At 36.0% G+C, this 14,404-nt stretch overlaps 1 protein-coding gene and 1 long non-coding RNA gene across 9 annotated transcripts in view; one reads left to right on the top strand and one right to left on the bottom strand.

Moving 5' to 3' along the window:
• LOC127427794 (plasma membrane calcium-transporting ATPase 3-like) overlaps positions 1–14,404 on the bottom strand; it is a 124,758-nt gene that overhangs the window by 52,567 nt on the left and 57,787 nt on the right. The window lies entirely within an intron of this gene.
• Positions 3,301–5,980, top strand: LOC127427797 (uncharacterized). Its single transcript, XR_007894977.1, has 3 exons — positions 3,301–3,400; positions 4,859–4,954; positions 5,861–5,980. It is a non-coding gene; the product is annotated as an uncharacterized LOC127427797 (long non-coding RNA).

Below are 14,404 nucleotides of genomic sequence, written 5' to 3'. Positions count from 1 at the left end.
AAAGTCTAAGTTTGTCATGCAAGTCTGGTGTTCAATTAGCCTTTAACTTTTAATGAAACTCTAGGGGGAGAAAAGTGCAAGAGAACAAAATGTCACTTTAATGGGGTTTTCCAGCTAGTTGACAACTGATAAAGAATGCCCCCATTAAGAATTACCATTGCAATGTATTTATGTAAATCTTGATGCACTCTTGCTGCATTTTTTAGACACATATTTAACCACGCTGTGTGTATGGATATCTGTGTGTCTTTCCCTTTCTGTGTGTATAGCTTGAGATTAAACAAAGATGTTTTCCATCCTTTCAAAACAACCATACACATTGTTTATTGCAGATCTAAATACACTACATATTGGTAGCTGGAAGCATCATCAAGTCTTAGTCAGAATATTTAATAATACAAACAAGCATGGAGGAGGCAGGGGCTCTGTAGAGGTCTGCGGGATTAGATTTCACAAAATGCCTGTTAAACCAAGCTTTCCTATTAATACATCTAATGATTAATGCCTCATTGAACTGTCTCCACGTCAGCAAGTGGGGAAGGTTCAACACACTCCCACAGACCCAAACCCCATAGCCATTATATTGTATTTACCATCTAAGATTCTCTCTTTTCTAGTAGTGTGATCTAAAAGTCATTAGGGAGTGGATCCCCCCCCCCAAAAAACTGTCTTGATTGGATGAAACTGGACAACTGGAGGAGGTCTGGGGCCAGTGGTGTGCATGAGGGACTTTTGGTATGTCTTCTTCCCATCAACAGGTTAATTTCACAAACAACACATTGCATACAGCTCTAACTAAAATAAGGGCTGCTTGAATTTCACTCACACTCAATAGACCACATTAAATCTGCAGAAAATTTAATAATTACATATCATAGTACAGTCCACCATGAAAATACAACTGAATGACAAAACAGTGACTGGTAGAGGTGTTGTCTGAGCTGACTAATCACATTCTCTCAAATTCGATCAAAAATGCCATATTAGAGCTAAGAGAGAAAAAATCCAGAGGACATTATGTGTCTAAAGCATTTGTGCTCTCCCTCACTCAATCTGTAATTGTTTAGGCCTGCTGAAAAGATGGATGGTGTGGAGCATGGAAACATGGCCTGTCCCGAGCCATTTAGCTTCTCTGTCAGGATATTCAGATTAGTAGGAAAACCACATTATTGACCATCCAAGTAAATCTATGCAGATATAAACCTGCAATTGGACTTAACAGTGGGCTACAATATGCTTTTGCTGCCATGGCAACTTGCTATAGAGGATATTCAAATTGCATTTAAACCAGCAATGCTCTTATTCACAGTATTAAATGCTAAATGAGCAAGTTCTTACCTGTGAAATGACACCTTTGAGTAACGTAATAGTCATGATACATTCAAAGGAATATACAGGGTTCAATACAAGTTAAGCTCAGTTAACAGCATTTGTGGTATAACGTTGATAACCACAAAAAATAATTTCAACTCCCTTTACTTAACAAAAGCAAAAATTGTAGTTACTGTAAGGCACTTACAATGGAAATGGTTATCAATGTGTTAACATGATTTTAGTGTGCTACAATCGCTTACTAGATTACTAGATTATCTACAGTATGTAAAATTATATCCAATACTGGATATTACAGGATTTCATTGTCATGAAAACAAAGTTGTAATATTGTATAGTGACCTGTTTCAGTGACGTCACTTTTTCCCCGCAGCCGCCATATTTGTGACCATCAGCTGAGAAAACAATGGCGGTGAATGGAAAAACACCCATAAAACGATATCAAGAAAAACCTCAAAAATGGCTTTAATCTATGCCAAGTCCCAGGACAGGTGTATACAGGTCTGGAGACAGCAAAACTACTGCCAAATTTGACTTTTGCGAACATTTAAGATATATTTTTATCCACGATTCATCTCCATACGCCAGTGAGTCTTATGTGACTGGCAAGTACACACTTCCAGCGGTACATCACCGTAAACATCTCTCATTCAGAAGTTACAAATGTTTGTGTTAATTAAATCTGACTTATTTGGTCACAATAATACAAAACATCTGTGATGATCCCGTCTGTATGAATGTAAAAGCTGCTTTTAACTCAGAAGGCGATGGAGGCATATTAGTGTAATTGACTAATATGTTTACATTGCAGTCTGGTGGTGTGAATAAAGTCTGTGCTTCATAATCTTATGATGTGTTATTTATTGACTGACATTAGTATATACAAATTAAATATAGACTATATTCACATTATAGTGCTTATTTATTTATTACAATGTGTATTATGACATACCTTTATACAGTCTGGGTGTTATGAATAACTATGTACTGTGTGCATTACCAGCTTAATTGTATCTGAATCGATGATGTTATAAATATAATTGACATATAATTGTACAGATAACTAACATGTCTGAATAAATGAGCAAAGACCCACTAGTGTTTTATTATTTGCTCTCCCCCTTCATTGCTGCTTGACTTTCGAAATTAAGCCGTATTAGTTGAAAGATAAAACTTTATTGAAAGAAAAATTACAAGTTGCTGGTTTAGGTAACTGAAGTAACCTCTTAGTTTAACTTCAGTTTAATAATGATATTTTAGGATATGTAGAATACAAAACGAACAGTAACAGTTATCTAAAGAGTGTTTTGTCCATCTACAGGATAGTATTTTAAATGATGCAGCGTGTGCTTAACTTAAGCAGCTCCTCTGTGTATCGACAGAGGTACAATTTCTACATTTTACAAGCATTTTAACACTGAGGAATTTTTAGCCTGTGATTCTTTAGATTATTATTATATATATATATATACAGTATATATATATATATATATATTTTTTTTTTAAGGTTACTGTTGTGTAATTTAACTGATAGACTTATATGCTATTCGTATTTCTCCCCGTTCTAACGAATATTGAGAGCTTAAAGGACTTGTTTGAACTAGTTTCCCACCCTAGTTAGAACAAGGTGGATGTATTTTGTTGTTCACATGGTACAAGTCTCCAAGGTAAGTAACAAGTGTGTGTGTGTGCGTGCACATGTGTGTTTACTGTAAAATAGCCGTATTTCTTTATTTGATCTAAATGGGCAACATTGGAATTAATTGGTTTCCCCCATTTTTTATGACAGATATTGTAAGTTGAAGAAAAATAAAAATATCCAGGTAAAACTGTTGTTGATCATTTGTAGGGATGTCTTTCAATCTATTGTGAATGTTACTAGCCTTTCTTATCTCTGTTTCAGGTGTTTGCTGAGTAGCGCTTTACAAACCAGAATCTACCAAACACAAGTATGCAGAACTTGATCGGCACAGTCTTCGCTGATGACTTTATATCTCGTCAGAAGACATTGGAGTCAGAAAAGACTTCTGGTGAACTTGCTGAGATTCTCTTGATTCGTTACTTAAAGGTATTATGGTCTTAGTTGTGTAATATTGTTCTGTGGTTCAACAGACCTTGACTTTACACAAAAGAATTTGAGCCTGTCCCAAACTTAAAGGGATAGTTCACTCAAAAATAAAACCACTCTCATTTACTGACCCTCATGTCATCCCAGATATGTGTGACTTTTTTCTCCTGTACACAAGATTTTTAGAAGAATATCTCAGCTCTGTCGGTCCATACAATGCAAGTGAAGGATACCAAAAAGCACATAAGGCAGCATAAAAGTAATCCATAAGACTCCAGTAGTTTAATCCATGTCTTCAGAAGCGATATGATGGGTGTGGGTGAGAAACAGATCAATATTTAAGTCCTTTTTTTAAACTGTCACTTCAGAAGATATATAATTAACAACTGGAGTTGTATAGATTAGTTCACCCAAAAATGAAAATGTACATTTACTCACACTCATGCCATCCCAGATGTATATGACTTTCTTTCTTCTGCTGAACACAAATTAAGATTTTTAAAAGAATATTGCAGCTCTGTTGGTCCATTCAATTCAAGTAAATGATAGTTGATAAAAGTAATCCATTCGACTCGAGTGGTTTAATCAATGTCTTCTGAGGTGATCCAGTTGGTTTGGGGTGAGAACAGACCAAAATAAAACCCCTTTTTCACTGTACATCTTGCCATTCAATCTCTAAGCACAATCATAATTTCAAGCTCAATTACACTTCCTGGTGCTTAATGCATTTGTACAGCGCTAGATGGTGCTATAGGAAGTGTAATCAAGCTTGAAATCGTGATCGCCAAGGAGATTTATAGTGAAAAATTAATTATATTTTGGTCTATTCTCACCTACAATAAAACCAACTGGATCACTTCAAAAGATTACTGGAGTCGTATGGATTACCTTTTATGTTGCCTTCATGTGCTTTCTGGAGCTTAGGTTTTGGTCCCCATTCACGTGCATTGAATTAACCTACAGAGCTGAGATATTTTTCTAAAAATCTTTGTTTGTGTTCAGCAGAAGAAAGTCATACACATCTGGGATGGCATGAGAGTGAGTAAATGATGAGAGAATTTTCGTTTAAAGGGATTTTCATTATCCCTCAGCAGGGAATTCAGCAGAATTGCAACATTTCTCATTTTATAAATGTTCTACAAATTCTCCATCACTTGCATGTTGTTTATTAAATAGTTTGGCTAATTGTGTGATGCTTTTAGCAACCATTAAGTGTACAGTACTCTCAGGTTCATTTAACACATTTTACCATGTTTAAATCCCATCCAAAAATCTGCTTGGAAAGAGCCAAAAATGTCTACAGATTCCATCTGGGCCTAAGCTTTCCTATCTTCAGGCTAGTGTGAAGGTTACAAAAGCTATGAATTTGGGTTGGGAGCTGAAGGGTTTTAGATAATTCACAATGTTTAGGCTGAAACATGTTCAACATTTAACATTAGATTAAAAATGTACTTTCAGAATCAACATAGTGTCCAAACAAGTCGAACCACTGTGCTTCGTGCACTTCCTGTGCTGCTGAGAGAAGACGCCTCAAGATTCTTCAAAACATGCAGGGTAAATTACTTTATTCACACATTTCTAAATAATTTAAGCATTTTTGAAACTTAAAGGAATACCTCACCCAAAAATGAAAATTCTTTCATTATTTGAAAGAATAATGTGTACGACTTTCCAGATGTGTATGACTTTCATCTGCAGATCACAAACAAATATTTATAAGAGTATTTCAGCTCTGTAAGGCCATACAATGCACGTGAATGGGTGTCAGAACTTTGAAGCTCCAAAAAAAAACTGTTAAAAACAGCATAAAAGTAAAATAAAACTCCAGTTGTTAAATCCATGTCTTCTGAAGTGATTTAATTGGTGTGGGTGACAAACCGATCAACATTTAAGTCCTTTTTTATTACAAATCTCCACTTTCACTTTTAGATTTGAAAGTGGAGATTTGTAATAAAAAAGGACTTAAATGTTGACCTATTGATCTGTTTATTGTATCTGAAGATATGGATTTAACCACTAGAGTCTTATAGATTACTATTATTCTGCCTTTTTGTGCTTTTTGGAGCTTCAAAGTTCTGGTCACCATTCACTTGCATTGTATGGACCTACAGAGCCGAGATATTTTTCTAAAATCTTCATTTGTGTTCTGCAGAAGAAAGTAAGTAATAAACATCTGGGATGGCATGAGGGTGAGTAAATGATGAGAGAATTTTCATTTTTGGGGAAACTATCCTTTTAAAGAAGATGATTTATAAAAAAAAAACAAAAAAAAAACAACAACAACAAAAACAAAGCTTCTGTCTTCCATGGAAGACAAAACATCATACAGGTCTGGAATAAGTGAGTAAATAATGACATAATTTTTGTGTGAACTATTCTTTTATGTAGGTGTGTATTTTGAAACAGATTGTGATAAATTGTTCTTTAATTTTGCCACTTTTTTCTATTTCTGCATTTCAGGGCTGAAGATTCAGAATAGCCAAATGTTGGATATTCACCAGTTGCCATGATAACAGCGGTCAGAGAACTCACAGATGCTGCAATTCACTACAGTCTGGTCAGAAATTTCATTGTTCTTGAAAGTGAAGTCATCACCCACCTGCCCAGGCTTTTCAAATTTCTTTGTACGTTTAGACTTATTTATGCATTGGATCTGAGTTACCCAAAAGAGTTTTAAAGACTGGTGGTTTTATAAGGTTTTAACGTTGAAGGATGTGCAACACTAATGCAGCTGTAGACAATTTATCCTGTCGCTGTCGAAGGTTTTTTTTTTTTTTTTTTGTGCCTCATGTTTTGTCAATAATTGTACCTTGTCTTTTTATATTAAATGTTTTCTACATGCAGTTTGCTTATTTTTTATGTTTAAGTTGCAAAATGTTCATATTTAAGGAAATAAAAAAAATAAAAACAATAAAAATAAACAAGGCATTTGCAAAACATTAAGTAATACTACTAGCACATTTCAAGTCACCTAAAATTATATTGTTTAATTATTAAGTTAACATGGCTTAAAATAAGTTAATACAAAGCATATTCATGATTTCAAAAACATATTTTTTTTTAAGTTGTATAAATATATTAAGTCTGCAGAACATTAAATTTTGAGTTGTGTTTAATTAAAATAAATATTAGTAATTGCATATTTTGATTGGACCAAAATCATTTCTTTTAATTTACAGTTTCTGAGACAAACAAGTTATGCATACTTGAGACTTAAGTTTTGAAACTTGTAAAAGTAAAGGCAATCAGTTGCCTCAAATTTTTTAAGTTAGTAGAACTTTTAAGGGTTTACAGTGTTTTTAAACCCTCCAAAAATTGGCCCCATTTACTTCCATTGTAAGTGCCTCACAAAAGGAAGAACGAGTCAAAGTAAACTGCAAACTGTAAACTGACTATAATGTCTTAATGTTCTAATAATACAAATTGCTTGTGACTAGAGCAAGAAAACTACATTTAAATGAGCTTTTAATATTTAAAATATCTTTAATGATTCCCATTAAATAACACCTTAGAGTTACATCATAGCTGAAACACAAAAATTAACATCAATTTACATCTTTAAAATTGGGGAAAAAATTGATTGGACAAAATGTCGCAAAAATGTCCCAATAATAATATTTGTTAGTCACTGGGGCTAACAAACTATATTTAATTGACATTTTAATATTTAAAACATTTTTAATGATTCTTGATTTATCCCACCCCCCCCCCCCTTTTTTTTTTGTCAATATCTAAAATCAGTTGATCTTTCATTTTTTGGCTTTGGTGTGATTGGGACAGCTTCCAAATGGTGATTTCTTCATTAACAGTAAGTTTTGTGTAGTTTGTGGTTGGACAGAGAGAATGTTATCCATACTGGGTAATAAACTACCCAACCTCCCTCCAAAACAAGACAGGTGCATATCATTTCTCAAAAACTTTGAACAAACAAAGCCCATGGCATTTAATCTTAAGAGGTCTTAATTCTTTGCATGAACTGCCATGATTTAGGGTTTGCAACAGCATACATAGACCATTAATAAAAATACAAACATGTCTGCTGAATTCTCGAGTGTACTATAATAGTATTGCTTTCAGTGGTCTGTCTCATGTTGTAATGCAAAAAGGAGAGGCTTAGATTTAAAAAATATTAGGCTACAGCAGACCAGTGATGACTCATTGTCCCACACAAACCAAATATGCCACAAGAGTTAACAGTGGTTTCAGTGCCAGGTCAGACTCAATTGTCAATTTTAAATGTTTTTACCATTTTTCTTTTGACAAATGAACACATGCCATCGAGTAGATTGCTTACTTAGCATGTCTCAGACAAAACTTGTTTATAACATATGATTGATTGCATTGATTGAAGACTGTAAAATAGTGTCAGAGGGTTTAAAATCTCCACACTACTCTGCTAAGCACCTACACAGAGCTTTAAAAAAATGGTTTTATTTTTTTCCACCCACTCCTCCATTTAAGAGTGAAAGAGAAAACACAATTATGTGCCCTTCAATAAAATGAGTCACTTCTTGATGGAAGACTGTACAGCTGTCCCTTCATTACTAAATGGAACAGAGCGATGATCAAAAATGTAATTAAGGGCACGATGTGGAGCAAATCTCAATGCTAAAATGATCCAACAGAGCCCATATGCTGAACTGGAGATGAGAGGCCTACCGGTGTTTGCTTTGTGTGCTCAAACTGTTCAACAGGGCGACAGAAAAGCCCAATCTCACCTTGCGCTGATGGAGGAAAAATAAGGTGACCTTGATGCTGTGACAAACTGGTTTATGTTGAAATATCACTAAGGTTGTTAGAGAGGAGAACTGTGGAGCAGACATTTCAAGAGCCATTCTCTAAACTGGGCTGCTTATTCAATAAGGGCTTGCAAATATCTTTTAAAGGTCACAGTGAGGATTCAGCTTTCCTTTATATAAGCTAAGTCACCTTCAGTGCCACGTTAATATCTTAATTCAAGACAATTCTTCAAGGTTTGAGGGTAAACAAGCTCCTGAGCTAAAGCCCGACCCATGTAGGAAAACAAGAGTGTAATTATCTTGTCATAAAATGTCACTTCAAACACTATAATTGCTCATTGCACTCAATACTCAGTCTCTTCTGGTTTAACCATTAGTCCTTACATTAGCTCTTAATGGAGTACAGGCATCTCACGTCCTTAGAAAATCAAACATCAAATACTATCGTGGCTTAAGCCGGCACCACAATAGGCGATTTTTCCAGTGATTTCCAGGTGTGAGCTTCATTAACATTATCGCTGGCCAGGCGGAGGGAAATGTAAGCATGCAGTAGCGTCTGCCAACGGGAGGTCGTTAATCCCTTGACCGTAAGGACTCTGTGCTGAGTTAATGGTTCCAGCAATGGAAAAAAGGATCCAACATGATAGCAAAAAAAACCTTCTGTCATCGGGGTGGGCTCTTGTGTTCTCTTCAAGTGACCAATGAGCTACTTTTGTTACTGAAGAACTGACAAGAAGCTGACAAGAAAGACCTTGTTTCCCAATAGCAATTGATCTTAGTGGTAAAGAGCATTTTCTACAAGCGATTTCACGAATGTTTGTCATTTTTTTAACATACATTTCCCAAAACTGGACGTGCTTTAAGTGTTACTTAAGAGAGTCGCTGTCTGTGTGACAGTGCTGCAATTTGACCATATAATGCTGCTTATCATTGTAACTTAATTATATTTGTGCATAACTTTATAAACATTTGTAATTTACCTCACTGGAAATGTTTCAAGATATTTTCTGAAATGTTCAACCTAATTAACCACACAGTTACATGTTGTTTTGCAATCATTTTGAGCAGAATGATCTATTTCTTTCACACACTTACTGCTTAATTCATCAGATGTGCATTCATAATATTTCATTTTCACACAATAATATAAGGTTCACTGTGTTGCAGTGGAGCGCAAAATTTTAGGAACATTTACTATTTAAAGGGAGGTCTGTTCGTTACTCCCAAAAATGATAATGGTATGAGCAATGCTACAAAACACGTGTGACTATACACAACGTGTGGTGCAGGTGAGAGTGCCCTTGGGTGTCAGAGAGGACTTTTTCAGTTTGTGCAGTGGTGCTGAGTACAAATATAAATTCAAATGGTAGCTGTCCAACCGTGCTTGCTTCAATCCGTAACCAAGTTTTCATCTGCAAACCAGCACATAGCTGCTCTAAGTTGAGCTGCTCAGTAATACCATTTAAGATTTGGGCATTGTAGCCCTCCTCTTTCATATGGAAGGTAAAGAAGGGAAAGCCTTAACCTAGGCCTTCTATTTGCCCAGATAAAGTTGGTGAAGAGTTTCCTCATATTACAAAAAAAATTGTACAGTGGGGGAAGTTGTAAAGATTGAAATAAGTGAACGAATTTAGGAAGGACATTAATTTTTAGTATGTTAATGCATCTAATCTGAGATATCGGTAAAGATATCCATTTGTTAATTGACTCAGTGATAGATTTAGTCACATAGCTGTAATTACTCAGGATCAAGTCGCTCAGGGCTGGCGTGATATTAATACCTAAATACTTAAAACCTTGTTGTGCATTGTTGAATGGAGTCTGGATAGGGGGTGTAAGATGCTCTGATTCTTTAAGAAATAAAATCATAGATTTGGTCTCATTCACTTTATAGCCCGAAAAGGTTCCAAACATATTAATAAGGCTCAACAGTGCAGGAACTGACATTTTCAAGTTGGACAAAAATAATATAATGTCGTCCGCATATAGGGCTAGTTTATGCTCAAGGCTGCCAATACAACTTCCTGAAATATTTTTGTGTTCTCATATTGCAATGGCCATAGGCTCTATGGCCAATGTAAAAAGAAGGGGTGACAGGGGGCAGCCCTGGCGTGTGCCTCGAGAAAGCTGAAAAGTTTTAGAGATTACATTGTTGTCAATATCTCTGCTGTTGGGTTAGAGTACAAAATTTTTATCCATTTTTTGAAGTAGGGACCAATTCCAAAGCGGGAGAGAGTTTCAAAAAAGTAGTTCCACTCCACCCTGTCAAACGCTTTTTCCGCATATAAGGAGAGTAAAGCTGTGTCAGGGACTTATTTTTTAATATGCATAACATTGAGCACACGGCGTATATTATGAAAAGCTTGTCTGCCTTTTACAAAGCCATTCTGATTGGGATTGATTAGATGTGGTAGGTATTTGTCCAATCTACTGGCTAAAACTTTGGCAATTATCTTTGTGTCTGAGTTCAAAAGGCTGATTGGTCTGTAGGAACCACATTTCGATGGATCCTTCCCCGGTTTTAAAATTATAAGCGCTGAATGTAAATAGGGGGAATCTCATTTTTATCAAATGATTCATTTATCATATTGAGTAGGGGGGTTATTAATTTGTTACAGAAGATTTTATACACATCTATAGGTATACCATAGGCACCTGATGCTTTCCCACCATTCATACTACTAATGACTGCACACACCTCTGTCTATTCTATTGGTCAATCCAAGGTTTTAATATCTTCCTCGGTTAGTGATGGAAGCTTAATCCCATTCATAAATGCATTTCTGTTGTATGGATTTATTGGAGGAGTTGATTTGTATAGGTTTTTGTAATAGTTCCTGAAGACATTATTAATTTCAGTAGGGGATGTAATCTTTTGTCCATCTAAGTTTTCTATTTCGTTTATCGCTCCTTCATTTTTATGTATTTTTATTTGCCAGGCCAGTAGACTACCAGCCTTCTCTCCTTGGTCGTAATATGTTTGTTTGAGTCTGGTTAAGTTAGCTGCTACCTTAGTAGATAGCTCATTAAATTCAGCTTTAAGTAGCAAAAGTTTTTGTCTAAGCTCTGAAGTGTCTTGCTCAGAAATGTCTTCTTCTACATTTTTAATTTCTTGCTCCAGTAAAATTATTTTTTGTGTGAATTTATTTGTCTTGGACCTAGTAAAGCTAATCATTAGTCCCCTGATATAGGCTTTAAATGCCTCCCACCTTACAGATGTGGAAGTTTCACTTGTATTCAGCTCAAAAAATATATCAATTTGATTTCCTACAAATTTAACAAACTCGGAGTTGTGCAGCCATTATGAATCCAGGCACCATCTATTCAGACTTTTATGTAATGTTGTAAAGGTGTAATTGAGAGATAATGATGCATGATCCGATAGAACAATGCTACTGTAGTGACAGTTAGATATATGGTCAGACAGAGCCTCCGAGACAAGGACATAATCTATTCTAGAATAAGTTTGATATGTTGAAGAGTAACAAGAAAATTCTTTCTTTGTTGGGTTTTGGGATCTCCAGATATAACTTAAATTCAGATCTTTGATATATTGATTAATTATGTGCCTACTTTGCGAGTGAGAAGTATCAATACCTGTAGATCGATCTAAATTCAGCACCAGGGTACAATTGAAATCCACAGCAATTATTAAGCTTCCCTGAAGAGAGGTCAAAGCCCGGAAAAAATTATGAAAAAAATGCTGGCTCATCCGAATTAGGTCCATATACACTTACCAAATTACAGTTCTCATCAAGCATCTTACCACAAACAATAACATATCTACACTGAGGGTCACATATAGTTTTCAACAGGAGAAATGGAACTGATTTTTGTATAAGAATAGCTACCCCTCTGGAGTGTGAGCCATATGATGCTGCTATAACCTGGCCTGGCCATCTCCTCCTTATAATTTCAGCAGACAATAGATGTGTTTCTTGTAGGAATCAATTTTTGAGAGCAGATAATTGACCCTATTCAACACTTTTTTCAATTTAATGGGATTAATAAGTCCCTGAACATTCCATGAAGTTAATGTGATACTGAGGTCAGATGCCATAGAAAGTAGAACAAAAGAAAAAAAATTGCAACCCCTTTGGTGATCCAACTATTATGGCAACCCGTTGTCACGCTGTTCTGCACCAATGTTATGATGTGTATATATGGAGAGGAAAAAAAAGGGAAACACACGCACACAAAACCTCTACAACTATGCATAAACCTGCTGCGTGCAGGAGAACTATCTGCACGCAGAACACCCCCCCTCCCCACTTCTATGACTAAAACACTAGTTATGGTATCTAACGGTCCTCTAATAGGAATGCTATTAGGCTGCTGGAACAGCAGGAAGAATAACCATACATGTGTCCAGAACATTAGTGTCCAAATCAAGCTAATCCACAATCACTCTCATACCCTTTAAGTGTGATGTCCATCAAGCAGGTGCTTGAGTAAGCTAAGTAACCACAGTACTCCATTGACTGGTGTGGAATCCATAAGAAAATGAAGTCAAACATATGTCAAACTCAGGTGAAATAACTTACCGGCCTCCACAAAGTCTTTCGTCTCCGGTATAATACAGTCAGAGATCGTTACTCTAAGTTAGTATGCTCCGTGGCTCGGTCATTATCTCATAAGTCTGCAATGAACTTACTCACCTCATCAGGGGTAGTGCAGAAATGTCGACGGCCGTCGTGAAGAATCAGAAGCCTGGCAGGAAAAATCATTCCATGTTTAATCTTCCTTTTGCGGAGCTCTCACTTCACTTCTTCAAAACGTCTGTGTTGTTTCAGTACCTCCGATGACAGGTCAGGGAAAAACATGATGTGGTGGTCTTGGAACATCACAGTCCCTTTTTCTAAGATCTTGTCTGCGAGAAATGTAATTATCATTGCTTTAGGCCTGGTCAGAGTATTCTCAGTCTGTTTGCCGCTGCAAGATAACCTGTGTGCTCGTTCAATGATCACTGGTGCCGAGAAAGTTTCCGTGCCCAGCACCTGAGGGAGCCAGCTTTCCAGAAAGGAGACAGGTTTTTTTCTTCAATTCCATTTGGAAGGCCCAGAATTCTTATATTCGAGCGGCGGCTTCTACATTCGGCCATATCTAAAGCAGAGGCTCCGATGCTGTTTTTTCTAGTGTGGCCACCCTTCCTTGAGGATTGCTGATGTCATCCTCGGCTTGATTAATTCTGTCCTCGGCCTCGGCGAGTCTCTCAGTAAAGGTAGAAAAATCTTCTCGTACCTCTCTCACTGCTGTCAGAGCCTCCTTATATTGCGAAAGGAACTCCATCTTCAGGGCATTTATGGCTGAAAGAATTACACTGTTGTCGGGTGGAGTACCTTCTGCGATGTCGGCAGTGGTAGCAGCCTAAATACCGTCCATGTTCGGCTTGGATGCTAAATCGTTAGCCTCCTCGGACATGTCGAAATTCTCTTATCTCATTTTCTTTGTGGACAGGACTTCATTATGTTTTATGGAGGATATAACAAATACAGGGAAAGGAGTTATTTATGGTTTTCAGGACGTTTTAAAGCTTTAAAGGATGATAAGTTCAGAGACCGCTGGAAAAACGTGACTGCTCAGCAATCTCACATAATCGGAAGTCCACCCTTCCACCCTTCTTAATCGGCAAGTGCGTCATATCTCCGACTGAAGAGAGTGAGATCTCAGCAAAACAGTCGGCCAAAATTTAAGTTGTTTTGAGTCTGCAAGTGTGACACTGGCTTAAGTGCAAAAGTATAAAGAGCCCTACTAATTCTTTCATTTAAGTGCATTCCAACCCTACATTGAAATATAGTTATGTGAAATCTGTGTTTATAAGTACTGAAATGCAAATATATATATATATATATATATATATATATATATATATATATATATATATATATATATATATATATGTATATATATATATTTTAACACATTGGTTAATGTGAAAAAATATCCTAAAAAGGAATAGTTCACCCAAAAATTTAAATTCTTCTCTCATTATTTATTCACCCTCATAACCTCATGACTTTCTTTTGTGGAACGCAAAAGGATGTATTTTAAGTAATTTCACAATCACTGATTTCCATTCAAATGCAGTTGATAACGACTCACTTTAAAGTTTAAAAAGCACACAAAAGTGTTATAAAAGTAATCCATGTGACTTGTGTCATATTCCAAATCTTCTGAAGGAATATGATCACTTCATATGATAAAAAAGACCAAAATTTAAGTCATTATTTACTCTCAAATGAAATAATTGATGACGTATCAACAA

This window comes from Myxocyprinus asiaticus, chromosome 37, assembly GCF_019703515.2.
Source record: "Myxocyprinus asiaticus isolate MX2 ecotype Aquarium Trade chromosome 37, UBuf_Myxa_2, whole genome shotgun sequence".
Classification (NCBI taxonomy): domain Eukaryota; kingdom Metazoa; phylum Chordata; class Actinopteri; order Cypriniformes; family Catostomidae; genus Myxocyprinus; species Myxocyprinus asiaticus.
Note: the sequence above shows the minus strand (reverse complement) of the source record. Positions and strands in the feature narration are given on the sequence as shown.